General features: G+C 48.4%; 1 protein-coding gene across 4 annotated transcripts in view; it reads right to left on the bottom strand.

The window, feature by feature from the left end:
- Nucleotides 1–20,630, bottom strand: part of KDM5C (lysine demethylase 5C) — a 1,076,337-nt gene that overhangs the window by 669,054 nt on the left and 386,653 nt on the right. The window lies entirely within an intron of this gene.

Below are 20,630 nucleotides of genomic sequence, written 5' to 3'. Positions count from 1 at the left end.
ACGTCGATGCGCCGCCGTCGAGGACCTCCTCCGACGTCCGACGTCATCCGATGTGATAAGTAGGACGCACGACGCCAGTAGCCTCAGTTGTAGTTTTTTCCCCCAGAACGTGTGACAATAGTCAACTGCCAGTCCGACACAAAGCCTTGCGGAACGTAAGCTGCAAACGCAACAGAAATTCTGCAGCGGGGAAGGCAGGGCGGGAGCGATATGGAATACGTCGTCGGACCATCCCATCGAAAGAACGTTACCAGGTAAGAAAGTAACTTGTTCTTCGAGGGGATTGGGTCCTCCGACGTATTCCATATCTATGACAGACTCCCAAAGCAGTACCAAATCAAGGAGGAGGGAAAGAATTTAGAAACAAAATTTAGAATAGCCAATCAAATAGCAGAGCAAAGGACCGCCTTGCCAAAGGCCAGATCCTGCCCTCTGATGGAATCGAGGGAATAATGCCGCACAAATGTATGCACTGAAGCCCAGGTGGCAGCATCACAGATGTTGCGAATAGGAACACCCCTCTGCAGGGCAGTAGATGCAGCCAAGCCCCTGGTAGAATGGGCCCGCAAGCCAGCCGGAGGGTCCTTGCCCGCCAAGCGGTAACACTCCGAGATGGCCAAAATAATCCAGCGGGACAAAGTCTGTTTCGTCACAGCTTGCCCCAAGCGCTTACCAGCGTAACCAATAAAGAGTTGATCGTCCACTCTGACCCGGGACATGCGAGAAACATAAAAGCTCAAAGCTCTCCTAGGATCAAGCCTATGGAGCCTCTCCTCTTCCTTACCAGGATGCGGAGGAGGATAGAATGCCGGAAGAACAATCTTCTGGGCCAAATGAAATTCCGTCACTACCTTCGGAAGAAAAGAAGGACGAACTCGAAGGACAACCCTGTCCTTGTGAAATACAGTGAAGGGTGGCTTAACAGAAAGTGCCTGTAACTCACTCACTCTGCGAGCGGAAGTAACCGCAACTAAAAACACAGTTTTCAAAGTCAACAGCCTCAAAGGGCAAGAATGTAACGGCTCAAACGGAGCACCCATAAGAAACCTAAGAACAAGGTTCAAATCCCAACCGGGCACCAGGAAAGGCGACGGAGGGAACACATTAGTGAGCCCTTTCAGAAACTGTGAAATTAAAGGGATTTTAAAGTAAGAACATTCTTCAGATGAGCGCTTAAAGATGGACAGCGCCGCCAGGTAACCCTTAACGGTACCCACTTGCAAGCCCCTGTGGGCCAAAGAAAACAAAAAGGACAGAACCATGGGGATGTCACATGCAAAAGGATCCACATTCTGAACTCTGCACCAGTCGCAGAACTTACGCCAACGGCAACGGTACAGAGACTTAGTTGCGGGCCTTCGGGCCGAAAGCAACACCTCCATCACGTCTTCAGGGAGGTCCCAATCCTTATACCTCAACCTTTCAGAAGCCAAGCGTGAAGGTTGAGGGATCCGACCTCTGGATGGAGAACCTGACCCCCCTCCCGTGAGAGCAGATCGTCTCGGTAGGGAAGACGACGTGGAGGGCAGATGGACAAGTCGAGAAGGTCCGGGTACCACGTCCTCCGAGCCCACGCCGGAGCAATGAGGATCATCCGGGAACCGAACTTCCGTAACCTCCGCAGCACTTGCGGGATGACGGGGACCGGAGGAAACGCGTACAGCAGCGGGAACGACCACTCCACCACGAACGCGTCTCCTAAGGCTCCTTTTGGAGGAAATTCCCGCGAGCAAAACCTTTCGCACTTCCGGTTGACAGTGGAGGCAAAGAGATCCACTTGAGGGGTCCCCCAAAGGGCGAAGATCTCCAGGAGAATCTCCTGAGCCAACTCCCACTCGTGAGAGATCGTGCTCTGCCTGCTCAGAGCGTCCGCCGTCACGTTCTCGACTCCGGCCAGATGAACTGCCGAGATCGAAACTTCCTGCTGGATGGCCCAGAACTCGAGCTGCATCGCCTCCCTGCACAGAGGAAGTGACCCTGCCCCCCCCTTTTTGTTGAGGTAGTGCATGGCCACTGTGTTGTCCGTCAGGATCAGGACATTCTTCCCTCGCACAGTCGGCAGAAAAGCCCTCAGGGCTAGCCTGACGGCCCTCAGCTCCAACAGATTGATATGGAGTCTGGACTCCGATGGAGACCAACGACCGCTGACTGTCAGCCCGTTGGCATGAGCTCCCCATCCCGTGAGGGATGCATCCGACACGATCGTCACCTCCGGCCAGGGAAGCCAAAACGGAGCCCCCTTCATCAAGTTGCCTTCGACGGCCCACCACAGAAGGTCCCGGGCGACCGAGGGCGGCACCTGAATCGGGTCCGACATCCTGCCGGAGGACTGCGACCATTGCATCTTGAGTGCCCACTGCAAAGATCTCAATCGCAGGCGAGCCTCTGGCACCAGAAGAATGCAGGATGCCATGAGGCCGAGCAACCTCAAGAACTCGAACGCTGGGAGCGTCTGGGCATGCTGAAACTTGCGCACCATCTGCTGAATGTGAAGAGCCCTCACCTGGGGAGGAAAACACTGCCCCAGGGAAGTGTCGAGCACTGCTCCGATGTACTGGAGCCTCTGCGTTGGCGTCAAATGGGACTTCTTTAAATTGAGGGAGAAGCCCAGCCTGTGAAGGGAGTGGCAGGCGACGGACAGATGATCCAGGACCTGCTCGGGAGAGCTCCCCCTGATCAACCAATCGTCCAGGTAGGGGTAGACGTGAATCCCCCCTTGCCTGAGATGCGCTGCCACCACCACCATGAGCTTGGTGAAAACCCTCGGGGCGGAGGTCAAACCGAACGGCAGGACCCGAAACTGAAAGTGCGAGTCGCCAACCGCGAACCTCAGGTACTTCTTGTGCTTGGGATGGATCGGCACATGGAAGTAAGCATCCTTGAGGTCGAGTGACACCAACCAGTCCTGAAGCTGAAGGGCCTGGAGGACTTGAGAGAGAGTAACCATCTTGAACTTGTCCTTCCTGAGGAGTTTGTTCAAACCGCGCAAGTCCATGATGGGTCTCAATCCCCCGTCTTTCTTGGAAATCAAAAAATAAGGGGAATACCATCCCTTGTTCCTCTCCGCTGCAGGCACCAGTTCTATGGCGCCTTTCTCCAGCAGGGCTTGAATTTCCTGCGCAAGGAGCGGATCCGGACACTTCAAAGAGAGGTTCCCCGGTGGATTGTCGCGAGGCCTGTGCCGAAAGGGAAGACAGTAGCCGTGGGTTATGATCTCCAGAACCCACACATCCGAAGTAATGGCACGCCACTCTACAAGATGCTGCGCCAGCCTTCCCCCAACCGGCGAACCATGGGACAAGGCCTCATGACTGAGTAGGAGCGGCTGCGGCGTTACCTGAGGGCAAAGAGGCAACTGCCCGAGCGGCCTTGGCACCACGGGTACCCTGTCGTCCACCTCTGGTACCCCTGCGTTGGCCCCTTTGACTGCCAGCTCCTCTCGCTCTACCAAAGGACGAGTAATAGCGAAAGGAGCCACCCCTCCACTGCTGTCCCCTAGGACGAAAAGGCGGAGGTTGGCGAACTGCAGCGCCCAACGACTTCGCTGCAGCTTTTGAGGTCTGCAACCTCTCAAGGCTCTCGTCAGCCTTGCTGCCAAAAAGATGTTCACCATCAAAGGGCATGTTGAGGAGCCGGGACTGCACATCAGGAGCAAACCCCGACTTCCGCAACCACGCAAACCTGCGTATCACGGTGCTCGCCGCCATGGACCTACTGACGCATTCAGCTAAGTCCAAACCCGACTGAACGGACTCACACATGGCATCCTTACCATCCTGGACCAAAGCAAGGAAACCAACCCGTTCGTCCCCTTCGGGAATATGTTCAGCCGCTAACGCAACACAGTTCCACAGAGTGTGCGTGAAACGTGACAAGGCACAAATGGAGTTGGCCGCCTGAAGCGCCATACCACCAGAAGAAAACACCTTCTTCGCCCAGCCATCAAAACGTTTGTCGTCCCTATCAGGAGGGATGGTAGGGTACGACGCCTGCTTTGCCGGGGCCGTGGCCGCCTGCACCACCAAACTTTCCGGAGTGGGGTGCCTGGTCAAGTAGCAGGGGTCGCCACTGGCTGGACGGTATTTCCGCGACAAGGATCTGCCCACTGCCGGGAGACTCTCCGGAGCAGTCCAAGCCGCCGCCACCCTACGCTGTAAAGCCATATGGAATGGCAGAACCGGGTCAGATGGGGGACCAACATCAAGGATGTCCGTCAGATCATCCTGCACAAACTCCCCTGGGGGAGCAGACCATCCCAGATACTCAGACACCCTAGCCATAAGGCGCCGGTATGAGGAATCGGCATGGGAGCCAGGCTCAGGCCGACCAAATTCCACCTCCGGAGAGGTGTCCAGACCACTAGCATCATGCAGCGACTGCCTCAAATCGTCAAATTGACTATGGCCCGAGACAATGTCATCCGGCACCAGATCAGGAACCAGGCCAACCGAATCCTCATCCGCCTCCGAAATATAATCCAAGTGGTGGAAAGGCACCTGAGAGTGCCTGCTCTTAGCCAGAGCCTTCCTAGGGGGTACACCCGAGACACGGGGCACCTCCGACACGAAAGGCGTCGATGGCGTCGAGCGAATCGGCGCCGCCGTCGAGAAAACCGGCAACGGCGCCGAGAGGATCGGCGTCGACGTCGAGGAAATCGGCGTCGACGTCAGATGCAGCGCCTCCAATATCGGCGGCGTCGACACAGCCCTCGAAGCCGGAGCCCCGAGCGTGTCCCTCGACGACCTGAACGTCGACGGCTTCGACGACTTCCTCGGAGCCGGAGCTTCGAGAAAGCCTGTCGACGCCCTCGACGCCTCAGACGTCGATGTCTTCCTCGAAGACATCACAGGTGCACACGGTCTCGATCGCGTCGAGGACCGGGACCTGGAACGGGTACGGCGAGAACGAGCCTCCTTGTCCGAACGGGACCTCTCCCGTGACTCGTGCCGACCACTCTTGCGAGCGGCGTCTCTCGACCTCACACGGCCGACCCCACTCGGGGGCGCGGACGGTTGAGTACCCTGCGACTCAAGAATCGCCAACATTTTCTTCCCGAAGGAAGCCCATTCCTCCGGCGTCGCACGGCTGGTGGGATAACCGACGTGCCGGGCAGAGTCCTCGGAAGAGGACCTGGAAGGCGACCGGTGACGGCGCTTCCGAGAACGCCTCGAAGAGGCAGAGGAGTGGCGAGACCGACTCCTAGAAGAAGACCGACGAGACCTCCGACGATGACGCGGAGAGTCACCCCTCGAATCATCCGTCGAAAGCCCCGCCGACTTCGACTTCCGGGGCTTGGACACCCGACCTACCGACAATTTCTTCTTACGTTCGCGTAAGGCCTTGGAAGTGAGCGACAGGCAGTCGACACAGTCATCCGTGTCGTGGGCCTCCCCGAGGCACCAGAGGCAGGCGTCGTGCGAGTCAGTCACCGACATCTTGGACCCACACACCCCGCACTTCTTGAAGCCCGGACGCGGGGTTGAAGACGAAGGAATATTCACAAACGAACAGGCACGAAGAACCAGAAAGAACAGAACTCCAAAGAGTCGAGGCTAGAACCGAGAAACACGAAGCAACACGTTCGCGGAAAAAACGGAACTGAGGCTACTGGCGTCGTGCGTCCTACTTATCACATCGGATGACGTCGGACGTCGGAGGAGGTCCTCGACGGCGGCGCATCGACGTCATCGACGCAGGACGCAGACGCCGAAAAAGTTTCCGAAGCAGCACAGCTGTGGTGATTACTGTCATAGATATGGAATACGTCGGAGGACCCAATCCCCTCGAACATATGACTTCAGCAAACTTAGCATTTTGGACCCGGGGGCTGGGGAACAGCTCATTAGAAACAACATAGGACAACTTACAAAATTATGAAAACCCTGTGTGGGACACTGGAAAAGGTCATCCAGGAGCAGTTCAAACACTTTGGTACTGACCTGGCAAGTATTAAGGAGAGGCTGTTAAGGGTATTCTCATATATGGACGCTTGTAGCCACACAGGACCAATGGCATTCCAGCAACAGTATTAACATCTAAAGTTGTGCCAGCTAACGCACGTGTGCCTGACCATAGGCCAATTCTGGTAGTACAAACTAATTAAGGGCTTAATGCAATTAATCAGGTGAATAGTGAACATACAAAGGAGCAAGGAAATCTTTCTCCCCCCCTCCCCATTCCCAGTTTGGAAATAGGGGAGTGCCCACCCACGTGGATAGAGGAAGTATGGTGGGAAACATGGAAACCCACCACTTGAAATATACATAAACATACGCCGTCATGGGTACCGCCACCCAACACAACCCCTTTAGGGAATAGGATGATGGGAGGGCAAATTTTGACCTTGGTGGGGACACAAACGCCAAACACCATCCCATACGGTTAGGCCACGGCAGACTTACTCATCTCCCTTCTAAGCAAGTATATCTATTACATACAAGAGGGTGCATAAGAAGCAACATGGTAAAATGTGTGGGACATGGCATTCCTAATTGTGATGAGGACATGATTTCGGTCCTATTAAAAAAGTGACTGGCTGATGGAAGGCCTACTGTCCATAGAACTACGGACATATCCTCCCCCAGGGTCAAGAATTTCAATAAGGCCAACGGCCAATGTCTATCACACATACCCAAATCGCTAATTCCGACCACTGTGGAAATAGATTTAGCAAGGGGCCCAAACAGACAAGAGATTGCCAGCAGCCAGGTGTATACCGACCTGGATGCAGCAGATTGACAAACCCCTACCCCCGACCTGAAGCAACAGGCGAAGGAGAGAGGAGTTGGATGAATCGCCTGGAACATAGCTGGCCTCAGGAAATGCCCGATGGACCCAGATTCGTGTAGCTTCGTTCAGGGATTATGAAGTGGTATGCTACCAGGAACATGGGAATTGGGTTTGCTTACATTCCAAGGCTAAGAGGTCTACCATGCGCCGGTCACAAAGGGGACAAAGGTCAGGCCGTTTGGTGGGCTGGCAATATGGATCAGCACTGACCTCGATCAGCAAATCTCCAATATTGATTCTGGTTCTCGCGATGTACAGTCTTTGTTCCTTAGCTCATCGGATGCCCAACCCATCTCTATCCTTAATGTATATAATCGGGTCACAAACTAAACCATGCGACAGAAATGGCAAGGAACCTGGTTGAATCAAGAGAGTAATATGAGGGCTTGGAACATCGAATGATATTAGCTGGTGACATGAATCTGCAAATCGAGCCCCATCCAGATTTGGAGGGGGCTTGGGATGACTTTGACAAGGCATGGAACATTCCTCCCTGTATTCATCTTCGCCTGGCAGGGTGCATTCGCAGATCCTTGGCTTTGCTGGTTTTTTTCTTGGCATGGGCTTAAGGGCTTGCAAAGTGCACTTTGGAAATGATCAGCCAACAAAACTCACTTACCAAGGAAACAATAGTACCACGTACATACATTATATCCCCTTATCAATGAAATTGTGGGCTAACTCAAAGAATTTTGAGGTTTTGGACATACAGGGAAGTGATCACAAGCCACTGTCCCTAAAATTGATTAACCTGGGTAAACACGAGAGCAATAATCAAAGTGATTCTAGTTACTCTGTCCAAATCCAGGGGCAATCCAAACAGAGAATTAAATGGCTCAACCTTGATCTTGAATTATTGAAACCAAATATGTATGAGTCGATCGTACCTGCGGCACCAGTTAATGGATTCTAGCAACGTAGCCATTCATGTTGCATACGATAACTTGATTGGGTCCATAAAACCCTTTGTGACTAAGCCCAGTAAGAATATAAAGAAGCATGCTATAAAACATAATACTGGTTCGATGAGGATAAGATAGCAAAGCGTGACATTTTGAGTTGCCTAAAAAAAACATCAGGCTCCAAATAGAATGGAATTGAGGTGCCTTAGGGCAAACTATAAATCCTTGATAAAGACCAAAAGAGATAATTATGTCAGTCGGGAATGGGATAAAATGCAGGAAACCTCACAGTCCGGGAATATTTCCAAGTTTTGGAAGATAGTCAGTGGGAAAAAAGAAGGGTTTAGCAACGATGTAGCTGTTAATACAAGCCCTAGTACCTGGAGACAACATTTCCAGAACCTTTATGGACATTAAGTACAATCAGGTATCCACAGTTCTGCAACACAGGACTAGAATAGAGTAAACGCCCCCACCCCAGCTCCAGTCCAATTTGAATTGCGGGAGGTGCATAATGCTATGTGCTCCCAGATGTGGGGAAAAGCACCCGACCGGACCTTGTACAGATTGACAGTCAAGGATGAATCAACCATATGGGCACCAGTATTACGGCACCTATTTAACAATTCTTATATTTAACAAAGTACCTCCATCCTGGCAAAATGTGACAATAATTCCCATCTATAAAAAAGGAGGGACGACGCTGGAAACTTCAGGCCGATCTCCCTATTGGATAAAGTGGGGAAAGTATTTGTCAGAGTCATCCACGAGCACCTTGGAAAAATGTGATATACCCCGTTCAGGCAGGGTTTTGCCCCAATAAGTACCACAAACCAGGCATTTAATTAACATTTGGTCACGCAGAAATACACGGTCCTGAGAAACATGAAGGTATATCCCGTGTTCATCGATCTCAGAACCGCTTTTGTCTGTGTCACGAGAATTGTTGTGGTCAATATTGATAAAGAGGGGGCACCAGTGGATCTCTGACTAATCATAGTAAAACTCAACTAACAGCGCATCGGTATGCTATGGGCGAGTTAACGGAACCATTTGAGGGGACTAGGGAGATGAGCAAGGTGGCGTCCTCGCACCTCTATTCTTATTATACATTGATGAAATAACATCATGTGAGATCGAAATGCTTGGACCAAAAGAAATTGGACCAGGAAGCCATTCCAATGCTCCTTTTTGCAGATGATGCTGTTCTCCTAGCTAAATTTGCGAGGGGCCTGGATGATCACTCTTGAAGCTTTTGTGGAGAAATGCTCAGAGTTATACTTCAAGAATAACACGGAAAACAAAATCACTAGTCATTCATCCAAAATCTAAAGTTTATGAAACTCAATTTGAACATCAATGGATCCCCCCTTTGGGCAGCTGCAATGTTACGACTACCTAGGGATAAGAATTAATGACCAGGGTAGCTGGACATCCCAGCTGCTCAAATCCAGTGCAACAGTTGAAAAAGATGGGGGGAGTAATAGGAGGTTTTTCTTTTCCCACGGTCAGGGTGCCATTTTGCCGACCCTCACAATGTACGCTGCCCAGGCCAAATCGCAGCACTGTATGGGAATGAGAATTGGGGCCCTTCCACAGCTATAAACTGTCGTGTGTCGAAAGAGCTTTTTTGAAAAGGTTACTTGGGTTGCCATTAATGTGTCCAGGCAGCCAGGTCCATCTAGAGCTGGGCCTAAGGCAAATTCAGAGTGATGTTACCCTTAGACCGGTACTCTACTGGTTTAGACTGTGGTCAACCCCTGACTTAAAACATGACGTGAGGCATTAATACATATGTTGAATACTGAGGGCGGCAGATCTTTACCATTGTTAATACATGTTAAAAAACAATCTTTGTTGGAAATTAACCGCGAAGGCCTGTGGCATAACCCTCAAGGAATAGCCTTGGGAGATGTGGATAAAGTTAAGAGAATTTCAAGGGTGGCAGCGGAGGCTGAACTGATTAATGCTTGCAATGGGCTGGCTACAGGAATCGCATACCTGGCCAGTAAATCAGCCTTGGTGTTTGAAAAATATCTAGAGCAGGTTAAAGACCCCCCCCCCCCCCCACACGCACTCTGTATTTGAGGTTTAGGCTCTCCCAATTGAATATGGCATATCACACTAAAAAGTGGGAGCCCACTGGCAATTATCTATGTGTGATGTGTGGCTCAGCTAAAGAATCCATAAGTCATTTCCTGTTCTTTGTCAGATCTACCGTGTGGCCAGGTGTAGGTATCTAAAGTCAATATGTAACAAATACTGACTGTAATGCCGTCAACCAGCATCAACGGATAAGGTAGGAATCAATTTTCCAACATATTAATAACCACCCAACATTTCAGCTCACCACACAGCATCATCAGTGAAATATTGTATTGTGAAACCCAGGCCTCTCTCCCAATACACAGGACTGTGAAACCCAGGCCCCTCTCCCACTTTACAGGACCGCGAAACCTAGGCCTCTCTCCTATTATATTGTGAAACCTACTGTATTGTAAAACATAGGCCTCTCTCCCACTATACAAGATTCTCAATTCTAGGTATAATGCCAATTATCTGCCTATTATGCTGTGACACCTACTGTATGGTGAAACCTAGGCCATATCTGATTATAATATGAAACCTACCATATTGTGAAACCTAGGCCTCTCTCCCACTATACAGGGTTATCAAATCTAGGTGTCTCCCCCATAACTGCCTATTATATTGCAAAACGTTTCTATACTGTGAAACCTAGGCCCTCTCCCACTATACGGACTATGAAACCTAGGACTCTTCCCCTATTATATTGTGAGGCCCTCTCCCACTATAAAGGACTGTGAAGCCGAACAACATCGAAGCCTACAATACGTATATCTTACACCAGGTCCATGGACACAGGCTTGGCCAAACATCCATGCAGCATGCACCATAGAATGCAGCTACGGCTATGCTCATCCGGTCTAGCAGCACATACAGCCGTCCACACATACACCTGACGTACCACAACACCTCTGCCACTAGCATACAGCGACACCAACGAACGGAACTTTAATATAGCTGGCCACACATCGACTCGTTCAACAATAGCACTCCATCGCAAACCACCAACAGCGTCCACCCACATGCCGAAGCTTTCTGGGCTGCTTAGTCGATCCTAGCCAGCCACCGAAGTCCAAGACCGGTGAAAATGCACACATGCATCTCCTAACTAAAGCTCTTAGAATCTCCAGCACATTGACTACGGTCACCAAGGGCGTTCCAACCACAAAGCGTAGTGAGGCCATACAAATGGGGAAAGAGCGCTATATAAATACACTACAATACATGTAATACATGTAACAAGTGATGCCCTCCTGCTTTTCAGGTATTAATGATATAAAAACATGCCAAGCATGGTGTATAAGAACAAGAACATTAAAAGCTGGAGAATTAAATGCTTCTGGAAATGATCTTACAACTTTTAATACAAATGTGAATAACATACTCTTATTCGAGATCTCTATTTACGTAATTTCATATGACAGACTTTTTGCACCCTCATGATGCTGCTAATATACTCAGGATGCACTTTTCCTTGCAATTATTTGCACACTTTGCTAAAGGCTGGGGATATCATGTATTCTGTTATGACATAAGGTCTTAGATGGTTTTAGAGTTGTTTTTATTTTATTTACTCTCTGCATAATATGATGGCTTTATAAGTAGTTCAATAAGACAAATTATTATATTATTAACTGTATTTCTATATGTTGTGATCATGTGTCTTTTCTGGCGAATGACAACATTGTCGAATAAAAGCCATATGAAATTAAATAAACTGCTTACAGTCATTATACATTATGTATTTTTGGCCATATAACAATTTATTTGTATAACTGATTGTTTAAGGTTTGTTCTTGTCTACTTACCATTCGGACTCATTGTGGAACCCTTAACCAGGCTAATCCCTCCCGAGACTCAGCCTTGACCAATCTCCATGCAAGCTTGATTGGTTTGGCTACAATTCCCAGAGTTGTCCCTGTCACAATTATAGGTTGGCCTCCTATACATCTGTCCACCAGGTCAGAGTATAGAAAACCGGTCTTAATTATTGTATTGGTCATTTATATAGCGCCATTTCCCCGTTTGTATGGCCTCAATGTGGAACGACCTTAGGGACCGAAGTCAATGTGTGGGAGATTCTAAGAGTAGATTTTTAAGATGCGTGTGTGCATTTTAAAAAGGGAAAGACTGCAGTAAGCAGGTAAGGCTCCAGTAAGCAGCACAGGTGGTCAGGCATGTGGGCAGGTGCTGTTGGCGGTTTAGGATAGAGTGCTAGTGCTTGAGTCTCAATGTGTGCCTCGCAAGACTGACTTTTCGTAGGTTGTCGCTGTATAGTAATGGCAGAGGTGTTGAGGTACGTCACGGGTTTCAGTGTGGACGGCTATGCGAGCTGCTAGCCCGGAATTGCATAGCCATGGTTGCATTCTATAGTGCATGTATGGGTGGCCGTGCCTGCGGGTTGTGTCCATAGACGTGGTGCAAGGTATACATTATTTAAACTTAGATGGAGTTCATCTTGGATGTCATTTTCTTAGGTCCAATGCAATTGGCTGGTCTCACAAGTGGTGGTCTCCCTACAATGAGAGCCTGAGCAGTGGGAGAGGGGACCGGACAGTGATGTACGATAGTCAGGGGTTGGGGGGAGTTACTTTATCACGGTGTGCCGCTGTGAATGCTGCCGGCATCCGTCGAGGAATGCATTGATATTTGTGTTGGTGGATTTGGGCTAGTGTTTCTGTGTGCCGATCAACAGAGTGCGAGAAGGTATCAATGGGCGGAAGGGAAAAGCCAGGATTTTAGGGCACTTCTGAATGCCAAATGATTATCAATGTTGCGGATGTGCAGGGGCAGAGAGTTCCAGATGATAGGCGCTTGGACAGAGGAGAACCTGCCCAGTCTGGTGTAGTTGTAGTGTGGGACAACTAGGAGAGATGCTGTGCAAGATCGAGTGTCCTTGAGCGGTGATAGGGAGTGCGTTTGTCTTGGAGGAATTCCGGGCTGGTGCTGTGGATGGCACAGAGTGATGCACGTGGCTTTAAAAAGGTAGTGTGTTGACCAATAGGGAGCCAATGGAGGACTCATTATAGGGCTGATGTGTTCTCTGGGAGAGAGGCTAATGAACAGGAGGGCCGCAGCGCTTTGGATTCTCTGCAGTTTTCTTAGCTGAAACGCTGGTGCGCCTAGATAAAGGCAGTTTGCATAGTCTAAACGGAAGAGGATGATGGAGATGATGGCAGACAAACGGTGAGGATATGCAAGATATGGGACGATATGCCGGAGGATGCAAAGGTGGAAGTAGCAGGTTCTGGATAGTGAGCTGATGTGTTGGGAGAGGGATAAGGCTGTGCCCAGTATGCATCCAATGTTTTTACACAGAGGCGCAGGTTGCCTCGGTAGAGCCTAGAGAGAGAGGACAGGGAATAAGTTGGGGAAGGAGCGCGGTTTTCCCCACAGACTAGGATTTCTCTTTTCCCAGGATTGAGGTTGAAGTGGTTGGTCATCATCTATTAGTCAATGTCTGAGAGGCATGATGACACATCAGGACGGTTGGAGCCTGGCTATTCTGTGATTTTAAGGATGATCTGGGTATCATCTGCATAGTCGTAGCAGGTGAGATTGTGGGAGCGGATAAGTGCAAGGAGTGGGTTCAGATAGATGTTGAAGAGGAGTGGAGATCGGGATACTCCCTGCGGGTTCCATTTTGGTACTGATCAGGATGTAGAGGTGAAAGGGGTGGAGGAGCATGATTTGCGAACGATTAGAGATGAAAGAGGAGATCTGAGTTAGGGCAGTGTCTTTGATTCCTAAACTGTGTAGCCTATCTAGGAATGGTCTGGTCAATGGTATTGAAAGCAACAGAGTGGTCAAGGAGGAGGAGTATGGTCATCCTTCCGCGTCCGGTGTTCTTTTTTTGGTTATCCTAAACGGACAATAGGGAGAACTCAGTTCATCAGAGCGATCTGAAGCCAGATTGGGCAGGGTCAAGGAGGTTGTTGGCTTCAGTGAAATGGTTGAGTGGCATGTATACTGCACGGTCCATGGTTTTGGACATGAAGCGGGTGTTGGAAATGGGTTGATTTTCTGGGGGAGGAGTGGGTCGACCATAGGTTTTTTTGAGGAGGGGATTGATGTAGGAAGTTTTTAAGGCTTCCAGGAAGGTTCCCAATATTAGGGAGTGGTTAAGAATTGAGCGTGCGATACTGCCTGCCCAGGTAGAGGCTATGATGTTTTTCAGGAGGGTGGGTTTTAGGACTGATTTTCTACACTTTGTACTGGGGGACAGATGTATAGAAGGCCAACTTATATTATGACATGGATAACTCTGGGAGCTGTGGCCAAACAAGTTCAAGGTAGCAGTGACAAGGGTCTAGGCTTCAGAATACCTACCAATAATTCTAGGGAAGTTAGACTACAGGTCCACAGCGAATTAGCCCTAGTGTCAAAAGTCCTTCCCCAAGTTGTCTGGGGCCTTATGCCCATAGGTTCAGGAAAGGTTCAGACAGTTTGTAACGCTGTAAAAAAAAATGAAGGTAGGTGAGGTCCAGTGAACGATTCCAAACGTTAGAGGACAAGTGACTCTAATTAAAGTGTCCCCAACCTTCGGAAGGCTTGCGCGAGCAAGCAATGGCAAAGCCAAAGTATTGTAACAGTTGTAGAAGTTAGCAAAACATTTAAAAGGGAGTTTATGGCGAGGTAAGAAGCACTGTAACTCACCCTCCCCCACCCCCCAGACTTGGCAGGTCAACGGAAGAAGGTTCAAGGTCGCTTTTCCCACCATCAACCTCAGTCCTCGATTCGCAGGAGTTGCAGGTTCAAGCAGATCTCCAGTCGGTTTCTTTGGCTGGTGGCAAGGACCCTCAGTGGCAGAATGCAGAAACAATCGAAGCAGGGCCCCTCTCAGGACAGCACTCGGCTCAGGTAAGCTGTTTTGGACGGCGGTCACCATAGCACAGCGACTCAAGGGACTCACTTGTCGCGGTCAGACTACCTCCTATCTGGGGTCCCCTTGATGCTAGGACTCCAGAAGTTCGCTCTTGTACGTCTTGTAGGGCAAGCCGAATATCCCCCAAGTTGCAGGCCTCAAAGCGGAAAGGCAACATCATAAGCACGGTGGCCCAAATTCAGAGCTGGTCAGCCACAAGGCAGTCCTGGGCACTTGCAAAGGGTCTTCTTCGCAGGATACCGAGCCAACGTCAGGAATGGATGTTCCCTCCACTCCATGGGTCGCAGCTTCCTCGAAGGACTGCTGAAGATCAATCGCAAGACAGGACTCTTCCAGGACAGCAGCAGAAGTTGGTCACCAGGCCTCCTTCAAACGGGTCTCCGGTCTCCTCACGGTTCTCACAGCTGGAGAGGGAGTCTTGGATACTTGAGGTTTCTCAAGGATCTCTCAAGAGTGGGTGCAAGGGTCCTCCTCTTATCCCAAAAGCTGGGTAAGACCAGAAACTCCCACTAGCCAATAGCAGAACTAGCCTCACACACACACCAGCAGTGGTCCAATCAGAACCACTGGCGGGAACACTCTTGCCTAACACTCAATCAACACCGAAACCAGATTGCGGATTGGGACCAGACAGTCCCAGCCCACATGCTGCCAGCAAACACACAAAGCCCTATAGTAGCCCGCCAAAAGCCTCTGCTTTCCCAGGCACTGGAAGTCCATATAAGGATTGTCCTGGCCTCACATGGCAGGAAGAAGGCTAAAAGACAAGATGGCCAAAGGACAAGCGAAATACCTTGTGGCCTGGCCATATTTGGTCACTAGCCACAGTTGTTAGCCAAACAGGGTAAGGCTAAAATGGAAAGCACCAAAAAAAACAAATGGTAAAAAGTCACTGCTGCCAGTCACCAGATTGTCCCTTTAGATCAACTAGAGTAACCAAAAGTCCTCTGAGTGTTAGTCTAGGACATAAACAAAAGTGTACCCCATTGTACTGCCTTGTAAAATACATTGTACAATGATAAAATATTACCGCAAGTGATAACAAGTTACTAAATGTAGTAACTAGACTAAGGCAAACCATGTTGCCCAGGACTGAAAGCCTAAAGGACATGTCAGTTTCCCCATAAGCAAAAGACAGTGTAGTGAAGCTTAATGCTTCACTGCACTGTAAAAATTACAGGTCAGGATCAAAAATGCTATCAAAACCTTTAGGGGTTCATTAAAATGGAAGGAAAGGTGCAGTAAAGAGAAATCTTTCCTAACATAACAGGGGGGAGTTGTGGGGAGGGAAGCAAGGGTCTTCAGGGGAACAGGACGGGTGGCTTTGCGCTAGGAGCGAGAGGAACACATGGTGTGAGATTGGAGAGAAAGAGGTGAAAGTTTGCATAGGGAGGGAGTTTGGACGTGGAACGGGCGGTGGGCAGAGGCATTATTTCTAATTTAAAGATGATGGCAGAGTGTGACGGAGTGCGTCGAGAGCAATATTGTGGAAGTGTTCTGATAAGGCATTGCATAGGGAATGGGAGTTGGGTGGAGGGAGTTGTTGGGGGTTTCTGAAGTCCAACAAAGGGCTTAGTAAAACCATTGAATTGAGACATAAGACTCCACTCTTACTATAAGGCTGTACGACCTGAGTATATCGACGTGTTCAAGGATCCAGCCGTCCTGAGGCTTCGGAAGTGTCCCTGGACCACCAAGTGGACTGACCCCGCTCTCCAGTGGGCTACCTTACTAGAACCGTCCAAGCCCTGAATTTGCAGCCGGAACTTCAGTGGTTATCAGCTTGTGGTGTATGTCACCATCCTGCCGAACTTCAGCCATCCAGTTTCAAGGGATCCTGCTCTAGAAGGACTTCTACAAACGCGACTGGAAGAACACCTGCCATCTGTGTGCAGTGGCCATCACTTGTCCTGTTAGGTATCCTTAATAGATCTGCATCAGTGCTTTCTGCATTTCTCCATCGCCAAGGTGTGCACTCTGCTCCTGGACCAGACCCGAAGAATCCTTGCAGCCGCAGCTCCTGGGCACCTCTCACCGGAAACAGCGGCAGGAAATCCCGTCAGGGGGGTTAAGTAACCACAAAGCATTTGTCTCCCCCGGCCCCCACAGGATAACACTAAGAACAAGTCTTTGTATCCTCCCATTCCACTGCTTTTTGGTCAACGCACCTGAGCAGTGAAACCTGAAAGATAAAAACATTTTTTACTTACCAGTAACTTTGTTGCATCTCTTCTCTTGAACAATCACCAACAAAAGTAATTTACCTGCATCAGATACATTCTGGGGAGAAGCATTGCAACTTTTGAGCACAAGGCCCCACTCTTCATAGGGATTGGACTTCAGAAGCTAGGCAATATTTCTTTTGTTTTGTTTCCATCTTACTGCATTACTTACTTACTGCCTTTTATCGATTTAAGTCATTGAATGCATTTTAAGAACCAATTGTGAACTTATATACTTTTGAGTGTTGTACAATATCAGCTGCTGGTTTCATTTTGTTAGTATGTTTTTTTAAGGCCTAGAATAAACATCGTATTTTTTTATATGCCTGTCCAAATTAAATGATTGCGTGGTTCATTGTACGGACTCATTGGGGTCCTCTGACCCCACTGGCACACTCCAGAGAATAGTCTTGACTACTCTCCATTGCTACCTTGATAGGGTTTTGGCTAGCCTCTCAGAGTTCCCCTTTTCACTATAGCTAGGGTGGCCTTCTAAAATCCGTCCACCAGGCCAGATTCTAGAAATGCATCTACAAACATCAACCTCCATGATCCATTTGAAAAATACCTTCAAAAGTTTAGACCCAAGGATTATCCAAAATTAAATTAAAAAGCAATCAACGGTTTGCGATCATACACTGAAATGAACAAGTTGTAACAAGTTTATGATTAGAATTTTTTTTGTTTCATTGATTTATAATTATATGATTTGCCATCCTTTTCAATCATTTAAATTCTCATTTTAAAAGAAACCTTCAAAGTTTGATGATTTCAGTTAGGCAAATTCTCGTTATGTAAAAATCTGTTTTATTCCTGGAGGAAGCTCCTGGAAAAGATAGAAATATGTTTTGGCCTATTAGTATGATCTATTTCAACAAACTAAATTGTTAGAGTATAAGGAACACTAGGAACACTAGTAAAACTGGGATATGCCCACACTGAACGTTGAGATTATCATCTGATCAAAAAGGTTTTAAAATCTTGAAAGTATTTTATTAAAGTCATGGAATACTAATTTAAGCTTATGACCACAAAGCCTTTCCTCACTTTTTCATTTAATTTTGCAAATATGCTGTTTATTAGATCAGACAAGTACGTCACACAATACATTGTATTAAAAATATATATTATGTTAGAAAAATAGTAACTGAGAGGATTCTCCCCCACCCAACTGCCCATATGTGTGCCCACTATTTCAGAAAGTATGCCAACATAAATTAACAGGAGTTGGAGGGAGCGGCAGCAAGGGAACCGCACAGCCTAGCTAAGCAGGTAAAATCTCATAGGTCTTGCGCAATTAAGCACAGTATCCTAAAGATACAATCCGCCCCATGTTATATTTTGTAAGCACTTGACCAGGGGCAAGTAATAGAAAGAAAAAAGAAAGTAGAAATGTTAACAAGCAGGAAAAAAAGCCTAAATATCTCTAAGGCCAACACTGAAGCACCACTTTTATTTTGACAATCTAGAGCATAGTACTAACAATAACACACGTGTTAATAAAACAGTGATATAGGGTAAGACATTTAAAAGAATAAAATATAGCCAAAGTCCTCCATGAATCGATGAGATTTTTGAAACAGTTACCTTTGCAATACACCTCAGGGAAAAAAATAGCTACAGCATAAACATGCCTCACAGAGAAATGCAGAGCAGGACTTTAAAAATACATGCAAAATTGGAGGCAAGTCCTAAAATTCGATTTCTTGGCCCAGAGCTCAATGGGTACACAGGAAATATCCAAGGGCATGTACGTACCCTCAAGTCAAATAAGGAGAGTTCATGGTCAGGTAGAAACGTTCATATAAAGAGGGATAGAAGTCAATGAGTCATCCGCTTTAATGGAGGCAAGTCTGTTCTACTTCACATGTTTGGAATCCATGGCAAACACCAGGGAGGACCAGAGGGGACCCCCAATTAAGAGATGCAGAGGTCATAAGACAAACCAGAAGCCTCAAAGAAAGATGCTGAAGAGCAGGAGGAGCCCCCAATGAAATCTACTGGAAATGCAGTTGAGACTTGCCTACAGAGAATCGCAACCCTGTACCAAAGGGACCCCCGAGATGGTTTATCTTTAATTATCACCCACCCACATCAGAGGAAATGACACCAGCATGACAGATGGCCATAGGCGTCCTTCCTAGGTGTGGTTTACAGAAGACAGTGCCTAGGGGCCTAAACCCTAAACCAATGAGGACCCTAACAACCTAAGAAAAAAACGAAAAGCCTTCCCACGTAGTCTACCTACACGCCTGAAGCAAGGAAGCAGGTAAGGAAGACTCTGGGAGTTGAGGGAACCAGCAAAGTTACATTCCTGGGGTACAGTGCACATAGACTGGTGACAGCTCAGCAGAAAACTATCCCATCCCGGGGATAGCGGCAGGAGGCACCCTTGGACATTACAAGCAGCAGATCAGGTGGGGCTTTGTCCCAAACCCTTCTAGGCAACAGCAGTGACCCAAAGACAAGTGCAAGATCCTGGTGTTAAAAGTTAGAATGCAGCGATAACCAGCCCAGAAAATGGTTCCAGCATGGAAAGTTGGACCCAGCAGATGTGGGGATGCAGCAGGGGCATTCAGGAAGCCTGGCATGGACCTCCGGAGGCAGGAATAGCTAGGAAAACTCCTTCAGCAGACCTGCTCCTTCAAAGTTGTAAAACAGAACAGCCAGACCGAGAAGCAGGGACCAGGCAGGGCCTTAACTCCAGTACAAAAGCACTATAGGGGGCTGGTTGGTCAGTAGAACTGCCATTCAGCCTAGACCACCGCACAGAATGTGAAAGGGACCGAGACTGGGGTAAACCAGTTAAAACCAATATGGAGGCTGCCATGCAGGCTGACAAAGACCACACAGTCAGGGAAGCAATAATTCTAACACCATCTTGTGGTTGCCCTAAATAAAAGGGAACCCTAAAATGCAGAGGATAGCAGGATTCCCAAAAATTCAGTGTGTTCTAATGCCAGTCAAAAAGTCACATAGGGCTACCAATGTGGTACCATTGCATGAACCCCTGGTGAAGGTAAAACTAAATGAAATCTGCAAGCAGCAGTGGTCGAAGTGAGCGGGAGCGGTGCTCCTATACTTTTTTAAATTACCTTGTACAGCTCCTATACTTTTATTTTAAAAAGAAACCATTCCGGAATGGTTTGGTTTTAAAATAAAAGTGCAGAAAGAAGTTGAAACCTTCAGTGTACTGCACTGAACGTTCCCTTAAACAGCAGGTGCAAGTGTTTGGGGGGTGTATTTTGTGTGGGAGGGGTTGTGGCAATGGGGTTTTTGGGGAGCAGGGGCAGGCCAGCAGGGAACATAGTTCCATACTTCTTTTCGTACACTTCAACCACTGGCAAGCAGCCTATTCCCTAAAACGAATTTACAGTGATATAATCCCCCTAAGGCAAATATGGGATGCCTGAGACACACCGCTGTGCACCTAGAGTGCACCCCAATGCCACATACCTTAAAGTATGTTTGCAATGGCAGGAGGATGGGCAGGCCCGATTGACGGCTTGGTACAGCCACTAAACACCAGAGCAGGATCAGGCAAGCCTATTGGGGGCAGCATATCACCAACATGCACCAATTCCTGGGCACAGGTGCAGACGCTCACAAAGAGCCCAGCCCAGAGATGGGAGCACATGGCTATAAAAGCCAACAAGCTCAGTCTGGCGGTGTGGGAGTTTGGAAAGGTAGGTTGTGGCAAGAGGTTCAAGTGAGTTAAGTGGCATAAAAAGGTTAGTAAGGAGAGCT

This window comes from Ambystoma mexicanum, chromosome 2p, assembly GCF_040938575.1.
Source record: "Ambystoma mexicanum isolate Mex_15411 chromosome 2p, UKY_AmexF1_1, whole genome shotgun sequence".
Lineage (NCBI taxonomy): Eukaryota > Metazoa > Chordata > Amphibia > Caudata > Ambystomatidae > Ambystoma > Ambystoma mexicanum.
This window is presented reverse-complemented; position numbering and strand designations above follow the sequence as displayed.